This window comes from Hippocampus bargibanti, linkage group LG07 (assembly GCF_051943395.1).
Source record: "Hippocampus bargibanti isolate YZ-2025 linkage group LG07, ASM5194339v1, whole genome shotgun sequence".
Lineage (NCBI taxonomy): Eukaryota > Metazoa > Chordata > Actinopteri > Syngnathiformes > Syngnathidae > Hippocampus > Hippocampus bargibanti.
Window position 1 is genome coordinate 24,582,668 of NC_142740.1, and position 18,411 is coordinate 24,601,078.

General features: G+C 40.8%; 1 protein-coding gene and 1 long non-coding RNA gene across 2 annotated transcripts in view; both read left to right on the plus strand.

The window, feature by feature from the left end:
• Nucleotides 1-18,411, plus strand: part of tmem38a (transmembrane protein 38A) — a 211,604-nt gene that overhangs the window by 129,871 nt on the left and 63,322 nt on the right. The window lies entirely within an intron of this gene.
• On the plus strand, nt 1,665-5,388 carry LOC148895892 (uncharacterized). Its single transcript, XR_016115580.1, has 3 exons — nt 1,665-1,706; nt 2,235-2,286; nt 2,485-5,388. It is a non-coding gene; the product is annotated as an uncharacterized LOC148895892 (long non-coding RNA).

The window sequence follows — 18,411 nt, forward strand, 5'->3', positions numbered from 1 at the left end:
ATCAAATAGTGTCCAGGGATCTTTATTTACTCAACAGCAACTTCAGATACTGCGCTGTCACATACGCATACGTGACTGGCCACAACATCGTGATCACTTGCACAATCTAATGAGATCCATGACAAGCTCATTCAAAAACTATGCATTCCCTGATGAAAATGTAACAAATGTAATTGGGTAAGAGTGGGACAGGTGAGTGTCAACGGATTATTAAATACCTGGCTTGTCTTTGTTGCCCCCCCCCCCACACCCCTTTACGCACACACACGCACGCACAGACTTCCTCTGTCCAGCCCCAGATGTGGTGCGAGCGTTGAATTCAAGTGTGACAACATACACAGGAAGTGGATGCCACCACGCGTTTGTTTGTACAACCCTAACCTGGCAATGTTTGTCATTTTTGGCACAAATGGGTTACATTTCATAAAATCGTAAGCAGTTTGACCCCCAAAAATGAGATAATTTAACACAATTTTGTAGTTTGCCATTGTGTTTTAATGCCCTGTCACAGATCAAATATGTTTATTTGCAGGCAGTTTGTTCTAAAACTGTTTTGCTCCTCAACACACTTGACGTGAGTAAGCAGATGAGAGCCACAGAGAGGAGACAAACGTGCTATGAGATTTATCAAACAAAAAGGGAAATGAAACCCCAAAGTGCTGGCTTGTGCATTGCGTGTCTGCTGCTGAGACAGCTGTTGAAGCTCAGTTTTCATTGGCTTAGCTGTCGTCAGGCAACTTTCAACAAAACAACAACTGTGTGCTCAGCCAATGAGGACCAACCAGGAAGTTCCCCCGACCTTTGCCTCAGCACCTTTTATGGACGGTGCTTGTGATTTCACTCGGGCTTTAAACGGCAGCGGAAACGTGACTGAACACATACAACCAAGAAGAAAACAAAGTCTCACATTTTATCAACCGGTGACCTATTTGCAGACTTTTATACAATGGGCAAAATCACATGTTGAGACACAATTTGACGCTCTGACATTTAACTCCTCTAAGCTGTTCTTCATCTTCTTCTTCTTTAATGTACAGTGTGTTGTCATGTCATGTTTTTGTTTCTCTTTTATCTTTTAGTCTGCAGATGAATTACCAAAATGAACAAACTGGTACCAGGTAGACCTCATGAGTAGCCTATTTAAAAATAGCTCACCCGTTATGGGAAATTGTGCCTTTCAAGGAATGCTCTTTTCATTCCCCCCCAAAAAAAATCAACATTGGCAGTGATTAATAGAAATAAAGTGGTTTGTATAATATTGATAATAATTCATTCACTGCGAGATGATGTCCAAAAAATGTGTCCATTCCAGTGCCAGGGTTTTTGTCATTGTCACTTAAATTCCAGGACCCACAGAATATTGAGTTTTAGGAACTCAGAGGGTACAGATAGCGAGAGAGCGAAGCAGTTCTCCAAAAAGAAAATGGCTGCCAACTTTTTTTTGTACTTTGATAGTTCAAAGGCAGAGTGTAGACTGCAAGGTTAAAATATCCCATCAATCAGGCTCCACAAACAGCCCGCACAAGCCATCTGTACACTTGATGCAAAAAGCTATCAATACAGCTAAACAGAACACAATTGATGAGGAACTAGATAAAATCATCACAGAGAAAGCACCTACAAGAAGGTTCCGTTCCTCCTCAAGTGTTTAATGCTGAGGACACCGGCCACTCCATTCCATCAAGCCGTCAATGACCATCACAAAGGTAACTAAAACGACTTTATTATACAGTAAAGTTTATTTCTTTAATTATAATACCATAGCACATGTATTATACATAAAATAAGGTCCATTTTGTGTTGTTTTAAGGATTAGAAAATTAGAAAGTAGAAATGATGTTTTATGAGTACCTGGGAACGGATTATACTAATTTTAATGGTTTGCTATGGGAAATTATTTTTTTGAATACACACTTTTTGCCTTACACACCCTGTCTGGGAACCAATCAGTTTGTAAGCCAAGGTATCACTGTAATAATATTATTCAAGTAAATGTTTGCAAATTTCGTGTTTTCCGAACCGTCTTATACGGGACTCCTTTCACATAAATTAGACAACCAAAAAGTAGGAGCCAGTGTCAGACAGGCTGTTGCAAAACCATGTTAAGTATGCGCTAGTTCATTTTCACCACAACAACAAAGTCCAACAACAAGAAAGATTGTGAACACCAAACGGATCGTTATCACCGTTGTAAAAATAGACCAATTGTGACCCATCTCTTATGATTTCTTCAGACAGTGCAGATTTTTTTTGCCGATGAGGACATCAATCATGCAGATGCACAAGGTTAGACTTCTCATTTCGACAAACCTTACATATGTTTGCACATAGTCAAGGTAAATGAAACCACTGGTTTCATTTAACTCCAAAATTTAAAAACACGTTTGGTTGAAAAGCAAACCATAACAAAATACACGTGATCGAGATTATTTTCTGCTTTACTTAAAAAGGTGTTTACAGGCTGCTTTGTTTATGTCTTTGCAGGAGGGAAATTACCAGAGCTACTGGGTGAGAGGTCACGCCCAAGTGGGTGATTGACTGGGCACAAACTCATCAGCTTGACACTCACTTGACACTCTCGGTGCCGAATGCTTTTGTGTTTCTCTAAATTGAGAAATCAACATGATAGAAATAGTATTCAATGCATTTAACTAACTCAAAAAAGTCTTGTCGCCTCCTCTTATGAGTCTATTATTTTGGTTCTTTTTTGTTTTTGTTTTTTTGCAAGGGTTTATTTTATTTCCAGCCATACCGATGAATGACGGTGGCACTTTCTTAGAGTTTTTGTTGTTGTTTTAGTTAAAGTTACATCATTATTTTTAATGGCTGGCTATGCAATATTCATGTGGCGAAGCTGTGGTCAGAGTTTTATGCAAGTTGTGATAACATCAGCTGCTTTTTATGTATTTATTTTTTGCTGCTGGCCGAACAAAATGGCACAAAAGTGCTTCCTGTGTTCCTTGTGTATCATTGTGTTATCTAAGTATGTGTTCCTGAAGGACGCACCGCCATCCCCCTTGTTTGCTTGGGAAAATCTCTGAACATTTCCTTAATAACACAACAAGGTCAGTCACAGAGCCTCACAGCAACCTGTACACCATAGACGGCTGTAAATTGTACAGTTTTACTGTGATGTTTTTTTTTTTGTTTAATTTTTATTTTATAACATGCACTGCAGATAGAACGAACAAAGAGGTCTTACTAGTGCAGGGGTCGGGAACCTATGGCTCGCGAGCCATATATGGCTCTTGCTGATTGCATATGGCTCGCCGATAAAACTAAATACATATTCTCGCTTTTTCACTGTTCATTTCCTGTTGGGTCTGTAGTTGGTGGGAAGCACAATTTTGATTGGATGACACTGACCTAGGTTGCCGGAAAGCGCAATGTTGATTGGATGTTACTGGCCGTCAGTTGAAACAGGTAAACGGCCCTTTAAATGAGCCTGACGAATAAAAAAAATGACAAGCACGCTTCAGCTTGAATGCACCGGAGGATTCGCGATTGTAATTTACGATGAAACAATAACATCGATGAAACAGTCGAATGTCAGTGATATTTTAACAAGCCCCATACTTCTGCGAGAAGTATATTGCAGATATCAAGTGTGGAAGCTAATGAGCTGTGTGCAGCCTAGCTAGCAGTAACTTCGCCTCTGGACCCGGCAAGTTGACTTTGATTCCGATCGTCTGCCTGGATTTTTTCCAATCGTGATGAACGGAAAACCATTCATGTTAACGGTGAGTACTATCACAGTTATTTTAAATAATACATTCTGACATTTTGTTGTGTGTGCGCGCGCTCTCACTGAAAAACATTTCTAAATATTTTACTTTTATGGCTCTCTTAGTCAAAAAGGTTCCCGACCCCTGTACTAGTGCCACCTACAATCACTAGCTTTTCACGTTTAGGTCGGTGCTTTACCATTTCAGTCCTATAGGTGGCATGAATGTATACTTCCAGGTGTTGATGAGCATAAAATTAAACACCTGTATCTCTGTGAACTTGGAATGTGAAAAAATACTCCTTTAACCGAGACACTGATTTATTAAGTAGCCACGACAAAACTCTTCAACAAGGGAACCAGCCAACTCAAAGGCAAATTTTGCTCCCACAGTCCATGCCCACCCAGCTTGTGACAGAAGCCCAAACGACTGCTTCCACTCCATAGGTGGAGCACAGCCCCCTTTTAGCCTCCTTATATTTAGTTTATTACTGTTGACCCACGAAGTCATGTATTGGATAAACATTACATGTATCTATTCAATGACTATTCTGTTTAGGATCAAGGGTGACCAAAAGAATATTCCAGTTGACTGTTGCCAAAATGCAGATTACCCAATTGTGGGATGAACTGTATTCTAGGTCCATGCATTTTGTATGTTTATATTTCAAATTACATGAGGCTTATTCATTCGATATGTTAAGTCACGGGTGTCAAAGTCAAGGCCCGCGGGCCACATCCGGCCCGCCACATCATTTTTTTCGGCCCGCGAAAGCAAATCAAACTTGTTAAATTCCATGATGATTGCTAAAATCTGAGCCAATATTTCATATTTTTGGATATCAACCACAATAAAAGTCATTATTCTTGACTTCAGATTTGAAAACGAGTTATTCATTAATTTGCTGTGTGCTCTATATGTAATATTTGAAGGGATTTAAACATTCTAATGGGTTCCCCAAATTCATAACGGCCCTTGAGAGGAAACCATAACTACAATGTGGCCCGGGGCAAAAAAGACTTTGACAGTGACAGTTAAGTGAAGACAATATCATTGACTTGAATTTGCGAGGCACTTCCTTATCAGCTTAATTTAGTTGACATGCTATTCATACCTTGCGGGATGAACTCTGGAGCACATTCCTTTCTTCAAAATCTCAGCTGATTTTTCAAATGTGCATGAACCCATGAACCCAGCAAAGGGTGAGGCAAGTGTGTTCTTGTTACTTGCACTCAAAATGACCAACATGGCTGATGACATCGCTATCCAGCAGTAAATTGCATGTTACTTGTCATCGGACCCATCGTGGGCATGCACGCGTGTTGAAAGCAGTGATGGGTGGGGAATTTGGAACATATTTAATGACTCAATCTACCTATTATCCATCCATCAATATTCCACCGCTTATACAGGGTTGGGTCAGCAGCTTTATTTGTAAAGTCCAGACTTCCCTCTCCTCAGCCACTTCTTCAAGCTCTTCCTGGCTGATTCCGAGGCATTCCCAGGCCAACTGGGTACCATAGTGTCTCCAGTGTGTCCTGGGTCATCCCTGGGGTGTCATGCCAGTGGAGCATGCTCGGAACTCCTCACCAGGGAGGCGTCCAGCGGGCAAATTAACCTTTGAGATTAAAACCTTAGCTCCCAACAATGGAGCAAAACTCTTCTTGCCTGGCTTGTTTATTTCGACAGTACACACCAAACATGCCTCCTTGCTTTGTAATACATGAAATGCTTTTGTTACTTTTCTGTTTACGTGCTATGGTAGTTTGACTTCTAATTATCGAGGTTTATGAGCAGTGAACACAGTTTTGAGAAATTGAGAGTGGCAAAAGTCAAGTCAAAGTACTGTATGTGCGACCAACAGAGGCTTCAAAGTATGACTATAAACATACATTAGAGTATGATGGACTTGAAGCGTCTTTGATCAGCAATGGTTGTTATGTCCAAACCTTTGTTAAAAAGAACACAAGTGGGTATTTCAAGTCAAGAGAAAGTTGCTGAACTTCAACACTACAGACCAAATAAAGACACAATAGGGATCTCTTGTGCGCACGTGACCGTGCGCACATATGGGAGGAAGAAGTACAAAGGAAGAAGGAGGCGTCGGGAGCCATGTAGCCACCAACACTGGCTCACTCCGGTTTGTGCTGCTTCTCACTGGCTTGATCTCCAAGTGAGGGTGTGAGGTTAGCAGGAGAGGAGAAGGATTTAGGGCCCAACTGTCCCATGAAATTTTCACAACTTGGGCTAGCGTATCATTGCTATAATCACGTCAGTATCGAGGGAGCGCATTCGTTCTCCCCTCCCATCCGCTGAAGATAGACACTTAAGTCTCACATGGACATCTTTGCAACATTGACAGTGGTCAATGTTGTTTGTTCCCCAGTGGCTTACTCATTTGTCGCCAGTTTGACTAATCTCAGTTGCGGTCACAAATGGCATCAACTTGTATTGCTTTCCTCCAGAAATTTCACCCTGCCGGGAAGCCTCACGGTTCAGCTGGGCAATATAACCCTTCAACATTTTATGGTTGTATTTAGGGCTGGTACCTTTTTAAAATAGCCAGACTAACCTCTCACGGAGGTTACTTGGTAGCCACCTGACTCTTACGCACTTAAGGCAGCAAGAAACTCTGCCCATCGCCCTCTTAACGTCTCACCACTTTGAAGGATCACACTACTCTCTATTATTCTCATTATTTCCATTCAGTGGCCAAATCCATTAATTTTTCGAGCTTATAAACATTCCCAAATTGGAAACTCCTTCAAAAGCAGTAGTTCTAAACCTGGATTCGATCGAAGCCTTGGGGTTCAGTAAATCAGTCTCAGGGTTTTGACGTAGCCTCTGCCATAGAGGTTAATACACACGTGACATAACATTTTTTTCAATAATGAGGGGTTCAGTGAATGTGCATATGAAGTGATTGGATTCGGTGTCTCTAACAAAGTTAAGAACCGCTAATCTTGAGCTTCTACTCACTGACTTTGGGTCTAACAAATCGAGAGACAGCCCTATACACTTTCATTCACACCAGAATCTTCGGTGCTACCTCAAGCCTCTAATCCAGTTGCTACATGAATTACTCCCAGACTTGCAGTTTTCATTTATGCCATTGCCCCGTCAGCTATCAGGAAGGAAGGATTCTTTCGTTGCCTTTCAAAATCAGCAATCTTCTGACCAAAGATTGCCCAATGATGATGACACATTGATATTGGTCTTTCGATTGCTTCTTTTGGGACACAAGAGATATTCACGTGATGATGAACACTGAATACCCCTTAGACAGGCCTTCCGCCAACCCATCCACATGGCCCAAGGGACCACAAGGATGTCAAACTACTCCAACATTCCAACATACAACTATGTGGCGATGAGCCCAACGACATCTAATTTAGTATCCCCGTGATGGCTGGACGCTTGCGGCTTGAGGGGACATCAGGCTGATGGAAAATGTGACACAGACATTCAATCTGTGGAAAAACTTGGTGATTCTTTATAAGAGCTTCTCCAAGAGCATCCACAATGTGCATTTACAACCCTATATCCATTTAGGATCACTATTCTATGCTGCTTATACTATGAGGTATGTAGCCGACATGACCTCACATGCATATATATGCTCTTGTTTTGTGCTTCAGAAGGAACACAAGTTGCAAATGCAACTGGAGACATGCAACGTTCGACTGACATTCTGCCTTGAACGTCTGTGTCGGCTCTCAGTCGTCCAAGAGTGGTCCATCAATGAAAAGGTTTCTTCAGCCGTCATCTGTACTTCTTTGAAGGTGTCGAGATAATGGCTGAAGAAACCTTTTCATCTATTCTACCTTGAAGATATTCTTGAATAATAATAATAATAATAATAATAATACATTTCATTTATAAGTCAACAATTTTCCTATTGTGGGACAATTAAAGGCTTTCTGATTCTAAAGTATGGGAACCACTGCTTTCGGGAATACGATTGCCACAAAGCAAAAAAGCTTGGTCCTTTTTTCATCTTCTGTGTTGAAGTCTGAATAAACGTTACGTACTGTAATTCATCAATACGCCACCCGCAAGTCAACTTCACAGTGCAGAGGTACCAGATATGTGCCAGACCCGGTACCGATTTGCGGAGATCGTATTCAGGAAGGGCATCCGACGTAAAAGCTTGGCCAAAACAAACATGTGAATCAAACCTCTGAAGATGGAGGTCACTGATTCGATGTGGCGAGCCCGGAAGGGAAAAGCCGAAAGGAAAAGAAGATACTGTATTCCCAAATCAGTGGTTCCCACACTTTATTGAGTTAAGGTACACATTTCACAGAAAAAAATCCACACAAGAAGGCCGGAGTTCGAATTGAGGACCTCTGCATTGTGAAGTTGAAATGCTAACCACTGTACCACTAGGCCGCCCTGCATAGATTTAGCATGTACAGTGCATTTAAAAAACTAATACAGTCATTTACGATTCTTTTCAAGATGCCCTCAAATGGAGTCAGCAATGTTACCATCCTGTTATGAACTGGGGACTTTCTGTGTATGACTAAAGTCTAAAAGAAGACGAGTATTGTACACTTCAGGATAAATGGACCAAAGGATTCGCCTTTGTCGGGAGAAATTATTCTGCCGTGATTCGATGAAACAGTCGAATGTCAGTGGCACTTTGACACGGCCCATGCTACATTCACATCAATATACTCTGCGAGCGGGCAAGCTACTGAGCAGTGTGCGGGCTAGCTAGCAGTAACTTCGTGTATGGACCCAGAAAGTTACTGCGAGCTAGCTTGAAATTCCCCTCAATCAGGCTCCACAAATAACCGGCACTCGCCATCAGTTCAATTTGAAATGAAAAGACAAGCAAGGGAACCAGCTATTAATGATGTTTCTATTGTGTCTGCTTGCATCTGTTGCTATTGCAATATCACAACTTCCAAGATGTATAACCCAGAGCTCCTTGAGACACTATGCAAAAAGCTATCCATTCCATCAAGCCATCAACGACCATCACAAAGGTAAATAAAATGACTTTATTTTACAGTACAGTTAATTTTTTAATTATAATACCAAAGCACATTTTTTTATACATAAAATAAGGTATATTGTGTGTAGTTTTAAGGCTTAGAAAGTAGAAAATTGTGTTATGGGGACCTGGGAATGGATTATTCTCATTTTAATGGTTTCCTATGGGAAATTAATTTTTGGGATACACACTTTTCGCCTTACACATTGTCTGGGAACCAATTAAGTTCGTAAGCCAAGGTATCACTGTATGTTGTTTTTATGGCTCTCTTAGTCAAAAAGGTTCCTAACCACTGCACTCGACTATGGTATATTGGCCATATCGCACCTAAATATTTTTCAACAAAATTCCTTACATGTTCGCATTCTGCAGGAGTGACAGCAGGGTGATCCAATATTTGGGGTCCATTATGAATTATTCAGGGATTGTTTGGAGATATCATACAGACTGACTGATTCTGAGAAAAATGTTTCAGGCATTGGAAAACACACACACACACACACACACACACACACACACACACACACACACACACACACACACACACACACACACACTTCAATAATTCATATCACAGCTTATGGACATGTAATAAATGTAATGGCCAGTCCTAGACAAATATAACAGAGTCACGTCTCGAAGGCTCCCTTCAATGTTTGACTAGAGAAAATATTTTGAAAACATTTCCTGCTGGATGTGGAGCAAGCATATAACGCGTAGCTCCAGTCGTCTTAAAGGAAATGGCCACATTTTAATTGTCGGAGTATTAAAACACAGCCGAGGAGCTTTGCAATGAAAAAAATCAAAGTGGTAAAACCTCACCCATGTCCATGTACAACACATTTTTTAGCTGCAAGGTAGAAGGAGATACTTTGCCAAAAGGTTCACGACTTAAGTTCGTCATAAAGGCGGATTTGGACTTGACGAAGCGGCACTTGAGTTTTATGACTAATCATCAAATGAGTCATGTGAGCTAATTCATAGGAATGCACATTTTAGCACGCAAATTTCAAAGTGCCAATGACGTAGTTGGAATGAACGAAGCCAAACGGATATTTTCTCCTGTTTGTGAAAAAACACAGACCACAGGGTGCTCCTCCAAACCCCAATTCCAATGACGCTGGGACATTGTACAAAATGAAAATACAAAGAAAAATGAATGTCTTTGTCTGTCCTGCAATTAGCTGGCAACCGGTTTGGGGTATCCCCCACCTACTGCCCCAAAACAATTCAAATAAGCTCCAGTATGTCCCATGAGCTTTGTGAGGATAAAGCATATCAGAAAATGGATGGATATAATAATAACAATACAGCCATTATTTATCCTTTATGAAAAATGTGTAATGTTACGGACAGCTCTTATTGAACAGCTGTCTCGTTTGTTTATGTACATGTCCATGTACTGCCTCTTGGTGGCCAAGGAACAGACACTTGAAGTCTAGTCATGGTCCTCTAGCTCCACTTACAGTCGTGATATTAATGAGAGTCCATCACCCTCCCAATGTGTGGTGGGTGGGTTGACCAATGTCTTGAGATTGGACCCATTTCCAAAATCAATTCATCCAGTGTGATTTGTATACGTCGTGTAAGTCGTCATCAGTTTTTGGGTTTGTCAAAAATCTATATTCAACTTGGAAACTTTTTTAGTCCCTTTTAAGTTCCAAAACGATAGTGTTTTTGAACTTAGATGGATAACAGAAAAAGGCAGACATCATAGATTTTTGTTGACTGTGTGTGGATTTTCAGTCATAAGAAGCATGGACCCCCAACCTGTTGGAAGTAGAACACACTCCCAGCCGTGTTTGCCGGAATGATGAAGATAGCTGGAGCTATAAAAATATATTAATAGTGTGTGCATCCGATCTTGGCTGAAAGTAGAAGAAAGGTCAGTATGAAAATACGTTTACAATCTGGCATCTGGCTGAGTCCACTATTAGCACCCGTTCTCATGGTGTCTGGGATGCGCAGCCAGCATGACCTCGCCAACCTGCTGCTAGCGCTGTTTATGATTTGTCAGAGCCCACCACCATCCGGAAACAAAAAACTCTTTTTCTTCTCTTCACGTGAGACCATCCGTGTGAACATCAATCCAACCATTATCAACAGTATGCCGGTTGTGTGTATTCAGTTCTTGGCCACGGGGAGTTGCTGACGATATCCCATCTGGCTGGGGGCCGGCAATCAGTGTACAGACAGAAGACATTAATGGCCTCGGTTCATGGGAACCACTGCATGTGACAATGCGCAGTACCGGTACATGCATGTCCTGTGCATTTTCAGATGCGGTGCTCGGACAAGTTTTGAAGCATGTTAAATATCACTGGACAAGTTGTCTGAGTATTTCTACATACATGTTTAACGCAGTGTTTTTTTTTACAATTCCAGACTTTGTCAATCAGTCTTAACTCATTCACTGCCAGATGATGTGCTAATATGTGTCTACTCAGGGTTTTTGTCATTTTCACTCAAATTGCAGGACCTACGGAATATTGAGTTGTGGGACTACATAAACATTAAATGCAGCGTAAGAAACCTTCGACCATAGGTGTCAAAGTCAAGGCCCGAGAGCCAAATCTGGCCCGCCTCATTATTTTATTCAGCCCGCGAAAGCAAATCAAACTTGTGAAATTCCATATTTGCTAAAATCCTAACCGAAATGTCATATTTTTGGATGTAAACCAACAGTCATTGGTCTGGAGTTATATGAGCTTGAAATGGGGTTGGCTATCCAAAATACAAAACCATACATACATATTCAGAATCAGAAAGCCTTTAATAGTCCCACAATGGGGACATTTGCGGTCCACAGCAGCAATTTGAAAGGTGGATGTAAACCAACAGTCATTATTCTTGACTTCCGATTTGAAAACTCGTTATTTATTAATTTGTTGGGTGCTCTATATGTAATATGTGGAGGGGATTAAACATTCTAATGGCTTCCCCAAATTCATAACGGCCCTCGAGAGGAAACCGTAAAAAATGAAAAAAAAAAAAAAAAAAAAAAGACTTTGACACCCTTGCCTTAGACTCTCTTCTTTCATAAAAAAAAAAAGACTTACCGTATTTTACGCACTATAAGGCGCACCACCGAAAGGCCTTCAATCTTTTTCAAAGGCTGACCATGCTCCTTAAAATCCAATGCACCTTATATATGGAAAAACATATCAAAACATGTCATTTATTGAAGGTGCTCCTTATAATCCCATCCGTTTTATACATGGAAAGTTTTAAAATACAGTATGTAATTCATCGGAGGTGTGCCTTATAGTGCGGAAAATACGGTAACTCCTAAATTGCATCGGTCTGGAGTTATATGAGCTTGAAATGGGGTTCGCTGTCCAAAATACAAAACCATACATACATATTCAGAATCAGAAAGCCTGTAATAGTCCCACAATGGGGACATTTGCGGTCCACAGCAGCAATTTGAAAGGTGAAAAAACAAAAACTGTACATACTGCAGGTATAAGAAAACAATATTGATATATGTAGCTGGACATTGATCTATGTAGCGCTTTAGCTACAGCTAAAACTGTAACATAGCGCTAACATTGACAAAAGGCAAATGCTGCCACCTCGGGGAAGGGCAAAAACATTGCCAGAGGTCTGACCAGCGCCTTATTGGCACCTCCGCAAGAAAAAAACAAAACCCGGACAAATTCGGGAATGGAAGCGAATGACTTAATTTAGCCACCTTTAACACTTGACAAGACAGGGAGACACTCTAATTCCCAGGAAAAGATGCAGGATTGATAATAGCAGTTTATAGTAGGAGTTGTTTATGAATAGCATAATTCACGAGATGCACTGTTGTGTGCATTGGAATACACACAACAACGTAGGGCAGCATATTGGAGTTGCCGAGTCATTTCAGAGGCTCTGGGCTCTGGGTTTGTACCCAGGCCTTCCTGAGTGCAATGTGCATGTTCTCCACAGCCACTGCTCCGAAAGTTTCTCATGAGCACATATAGTATAAATAGATAAGGGCAACCTAAATAGGCTCGGAGCAAGTAGCAGAGAGTTCATGCAAAGGTATGTGGGGTATGTATGCAAGAGCATCAATATATTTAGAGGACAACCGACGTCTCCGGACAAGTTGTGTCCATAATTTGGAAAATGGCTTCAAATGACTTCTACTGAGCGTATTTTACACATATTCCACCGCATATAGCTATATTTTACGTTTTAAGACTCGCGCTGAATATTCCGGAAGTCTTGTTTTTGAGTTGGTGACGAGTCCGTACGTGACGTCACTGAAGGAACGCCCCTGACCGAAAAAAAAAAGACACGTTGTAGCAGTTCATCCATCACGTCAATGTATTTTGCTGTACTTGTTTGGTCTGAAAACCTCGTGTTGCACCAAAAAGCCGCCAGAAGAGGGCGACCAAGCTCCATGCAAGGAATTTATCAGCCTGTGGAAACGGGCTGATTAATTCCTTACAGGAGCTTGGCCGCCATTTTCTGCCTCTTTTTTGGTCATACATTTCCTCCCAATGTGGCCTCAAAATGGCACGGAATAAATTCTTTAATCGATTGCAAACGTGTATGCTTTCCTCTTCAGAACTATTTGAATCATATTCATAACTGGATGTGTAACAAGAAAGCATATTCTCCGAATCTGAAGCCATTGTTTTGATTCTCCAGCAATGCAAGTCGTCTTGGCTTGACGTCACGAACTGGGGGCGGGACTTTCTGAAAATGCCCAATTCGCAGCTCAATTTTTTTCATTGCAGATTTTAGACACTTTAAATCATTTTTATTGGTGTTTTGTATTTGAATAAAAATATCAGCCTGCGTGTTTTGGGTATTTTAGATGCTATAAAACGTTTTTGTGATGTCATTTAGGAAACAACAAAGTGATGTCGGTTGTCCTTTAATAATAGGGGTCACCTTGAGATTTTTAACGTAGCCATACTCTTTACTTATGAACACGGGCCTGTAGTTGTATCGGAAGGAAGAGGGGTTTGGGGTGGCTTCCAGGGTGGAGGGAGTCGACCTGTAAATGTGCCGTGTATCCTCTTCCACTTGTCCAGAATGTGTATCCAAGTTGTTTCTGGTGACCATCAGCGCATGACGGTGCACTTGAAGAGGCGGCTGAGTCATTTGAGGGGGGTGGGGGGGGGGGGGGGCAGCATTACAGGGGAAATAAGGAGGGGCACTCACATAGCCCACACTGGATAAAACCGGTTCTGCGACCACTCAGCACCACCCGTAGGCTACTTCTTCTTTCTTGTCTCCAGTTTCCTGACTTCATCTCGGCAGCCCAAGACAACAGAAGCAAAGTGACAATGACTGTTTTTGTTTCTTCTTGTGCAGGGCTTTGAATATTCCCTTCAATGTGAACTCACTACATGGGAATGGAGATGACAGCCATACTTGTTAGCATTCCCCATTTAGCTTTTTTGTCTTTACTCTTCACTATTCTTATTTCCTTTTTCCTCTCTTCACTTCTTTCTATTTATCTAGCTAGCTATCTATTTGCTACCTATTAGCTATCTAGCTGGTTGGCTAGTTGGCTATCTATTAGCTTAATAGCTATCTAGCTAGCTAGCTCACTTTCTATCTATTTGAGTTGCTTCCGGGTTGAGTGAACGCTGGTTCAAGTGGCTGCCGCTGTTCACCCACAGAAAAACTTATCCTGTGACTATAAAGTGACCTTGAGAGTTTTGAAAGGCGCTTCTAAATGAAATGTATTATTATTAGTATTATTATTAGTATTATTATTACCTCTTTCTATTTATCTAGCTACCCAGCTAGCTATCTGGCTAGCTACCTAGCTAGCTATCTAGCTGGTTGGCTAGCTAGCTATCTAGCTGGTTGGCTATCTATTAGCTTAATAGCTATCTAACTAGCTTGCTCACTTTCTATCTATTTGAGTTACTTCCGGGTTGAGTGAACGCTGGCGCAAGTGGCTGGCACTGCTCACCCAAAGAAATAAACTTATCCAGTGACTGTAAAGTGACCTTGAGAGTTTTGAAAGGTGCTTATAAATGAAATATAATTAATAATAATAATAATAATAATAATTATTATTATTATTATTATTATATTCCAAACAAATCTGCAGGGTTTAACTCCAAAGAGGCTAAAGATGTAAACATTCCTAGCAGACTATGACAAATGTTTCCATTCCTGATTTGTCCAGACATCATCACATCAAATCTCCAGCTTGCAAAATGATAAAGTGTCGACAATGATCACTTTTTGGCCTCTGTTGTTTACTGTCTGTGACTCGTTCTCATGACAACTACTTCGTGGAAACACATTTAATCCAAACACTTTTTTTTAACAGTGCTTATTTGTGGCCTCTCGTGGCCCAGGTCGCGTGCACAAACACACAACTCTGGTGTCAGCTCGAAATCTAATAGCTCCACTTCTAAATAAGGCTTGTTTACAGACCGTGAAAGCACCATCGGTGGACCACTGTAGCATCTCTCATTTCGTTGGCCTCCATCCTGTTCTATTGTATTCTCTTAATATTAAAAGCCATCCATGAACATTTATGCAGCAATTGTTTTTCTCTTATTTTTCTCCCGTGAACATCTGGGCAGTTTGACTTTGTGGCTGCTGTGCAAATGTCGCATACATGTGCAGTTAGCCATAAATCAGTATTTCAAACGTGTGCTGAGTCATCATGGGGCTATATTTGCATCGTTGGGGATGTACACAATGCACATTATGTGTGTTTACATGGACTTTTCTATGCACAGAGACTCCTCACGCTCACCAAAACGGGGTTTTCACTTTCATTCATTCACTGCCATTCACAAATGTATTCGGTAAATGAAAATATGACAGAGCGCCATTCCCGAATTTGTTTGGGTTTTGTTTTTTGTCCCTTTTGGTTGCCGATAATGCCATGGCCTCTGGCAATATTTTTCTATTCCACAAGGGGGCAGCATTTCCTATTTACCATGTTAGCGCTCGGTTCCAGCTTCAGCTGTTGTTAAAGCGCTATATGAACCAATATGTATGTATTGCATTGTATTTTAGACGGCCACCCTCATTTCAATTTTATATAACTCCAGACCCATATAATTTAGGAATTAACTCTTTTTTTTCTGATGAAAGAAGCGAGTGTCAGATTTCTTATGCAGCATTGAATGTTTATGTAGTCCTAAACTCAATATTCTGTGACTCCTGAAATTTCAGTAAAAATGACAAAAACCCTGGCACTAGAATGGACACATTTTTGCACGTCTGGCAGTGAATGAGTTAAGATGGGGTAGTGGTCCTCTTCTTGATGGTCTATTTTTCTCTTCGTTCTCTTGGCCGTATAGATTAAAAGAGGCAGGGAGCTCTTTGAAAGTGTGACTCTGAAGAATCTAACTCTGATGTACTGCAGAGAATCAACTGAATGTTGTAAAATGGATCATGCTGCCTGACAGGGCAACTGCAAAACTTGCATTCTGCAGAAGCAACAGCAGGAGGAGGAGCCAATATTTGTCACATTTCAATTTGCGACCAATGGGTGGCACTGTAGGGCCCTACCTCCAGCTGCGCAGGGGTTGGTTGTTGAGTCTCGGCCCGACCATTCATTGTCAGGTTTTTTTCGTCTTATGTTTTACTCATTGTTTTCTTTGCTACTTTGGACCTTTTTGTTCCAACTTTGTTTGAGATTTTGTTCCTGCTGACTTTATTTAATACAATTTGTCAATTACACCATGATCTTCCCTCTTGCCTGCTTTTTTGGGGTCCACCACCACCACCACCTTGCTAATTGTGACAGCAAAACATCTGACCGCAACACAAAAGACAACAAATAACCAAATCAATTCCACGTCGAGCAGTTTGTTGCCACTGAACTTATTGAGTCCTGGGGATGAAGAGAGGATTTTTTTTTTGTCCACACTCAAAACGTTAATTTGAATTCTGCTAGTCTGCTTTTTTGTCAAAAGCGAAAATGGATAATCACAGACAGCTGACTTGGCATCTGTCGAAATACAGAAAGTTTTAGAGAAACGTGACAGAGGAAGGGAAAAAAACAAGAATGCTGAAAGGAGGCGTTCATGTTGTTGTTTTTGTTATGTGAGGATCTCAATCCTCTGATTTACATTCGGAAGTTGAATCCCTTTTTTGTTCCCAATTAAAAGTCTGTTGCCTCAGAGCAGAATGACCAAGCAAAGTACACCCAAATGAAAAATTAGCTCACTTTACCTTTCATACCTAACACCGTCCAACCAAAGAGCTCCTCATAACTCCCGACAGCCCCACTTAGACCTTGGCGGGGTGTCACAATAACCATCAGATGGCAGCATGCACAGTCTATCTATGGTCTACAATCACACGGCAGCTTTGTGAAACTGATCACCGGCACGGAACATGGTGTTCTGTCTGCCTCGCAGCTGCCAGAATCAAATCGTGAGGGTCTCATTTGTCATTTGTTGCTTCATTCCTGCTTGTCTGATACGAGATACATTTAAGCACATATGCTTTGAGCACATTAGCGAGCACATCGGGGTCATTTATATTTCACACAATTTAACAGGAACATACACGGCATTCAGTTTTCATCAATAGTACAATGTTCCGGGTCAATTTTGTCAAGAATATTCTACATTTATTAACTCATTCACTGCCATTCAAAAATTTATTCGGGAATTGAAAATATGACGTAGAGCGCCATTCCCAAATTTGTTCGGGTTTTGTTTTTTCCATGCTTGGGTGGGGATAAAGCGTTGGCCATGGCCTCTGGCAAAGTTTTTTCTTTTCCATAAGCGGGCAGCATTACCCTTTTGTCCATGTTATTGCTTTGTTCCAGCTTCAGCTGTTGTTAAAGCGCTATATATTTGCTATCTATTTGCTATCTATTAGCTAACTGGCTTGCTATCTATTAGTTGGCTGGCTATCTGGTTAGTTATCTGGATAACTATCTATTAGCTATGTATTAGCTCGCTAGCTTTCTATCTATTTTAGTTATTCCGGGTTGAGTGAACGCTGGCGCGTGTGGTTGCCGCCGCTTACCCACAGAAAATATCCTTATCCTGTGACTGTAAAGTGACCTTGAGAGTTTTGAAAGGTGCTTATAAATTAAATATATTATTATTATTATTATTATAAAAACCAATATGTATGTATTGTATTGTATTTTGGACAGCCGGCCTCATTTCAAGCTCATATAACTCCAGACCCAGATAATTTAGGATTTAACTATTTTTTTTTTCTGATGAAAGAAGAGTCTAAGGCTTCTAACGCTGTATTGAATGTTTATGTAGTATAAAACTCAATATTTTGTGGTTCCTGGAATTCAAATGACAATGACATAAACCCTGGCACTGGAATGGACACATTTTTGCGCGTCTGGCACTGAATGAGTTCAACCTTTATTCACCTAGTTGAGGCAACTGAGAACAGTTGAAATACCCACTCGCTGAGTAACGCTTAGTAAATGCAAACATATTGAGAATAAAAAGTGTGCAGTCTGACAGGAAGTGATGGTTCTTTTGTTACAACAATATTTGGACAAAAGGGCTCCGACAGCAATTTGCTGACGAATTTTCTTTGATAAGAAGCGAAACGTCAGACACCTTCAAAGAAGTACAGATGACGGCTGAAGAAACCTTTTCATCAATACAATAGCACATTTATTATACATAAAATAATGTATATTTTGTGTAGTTTTAAGGCTTATTTAGTATAAATTTGTTTTATGGGGACTTGGAAATGAATTACAGTAAAGTCTCG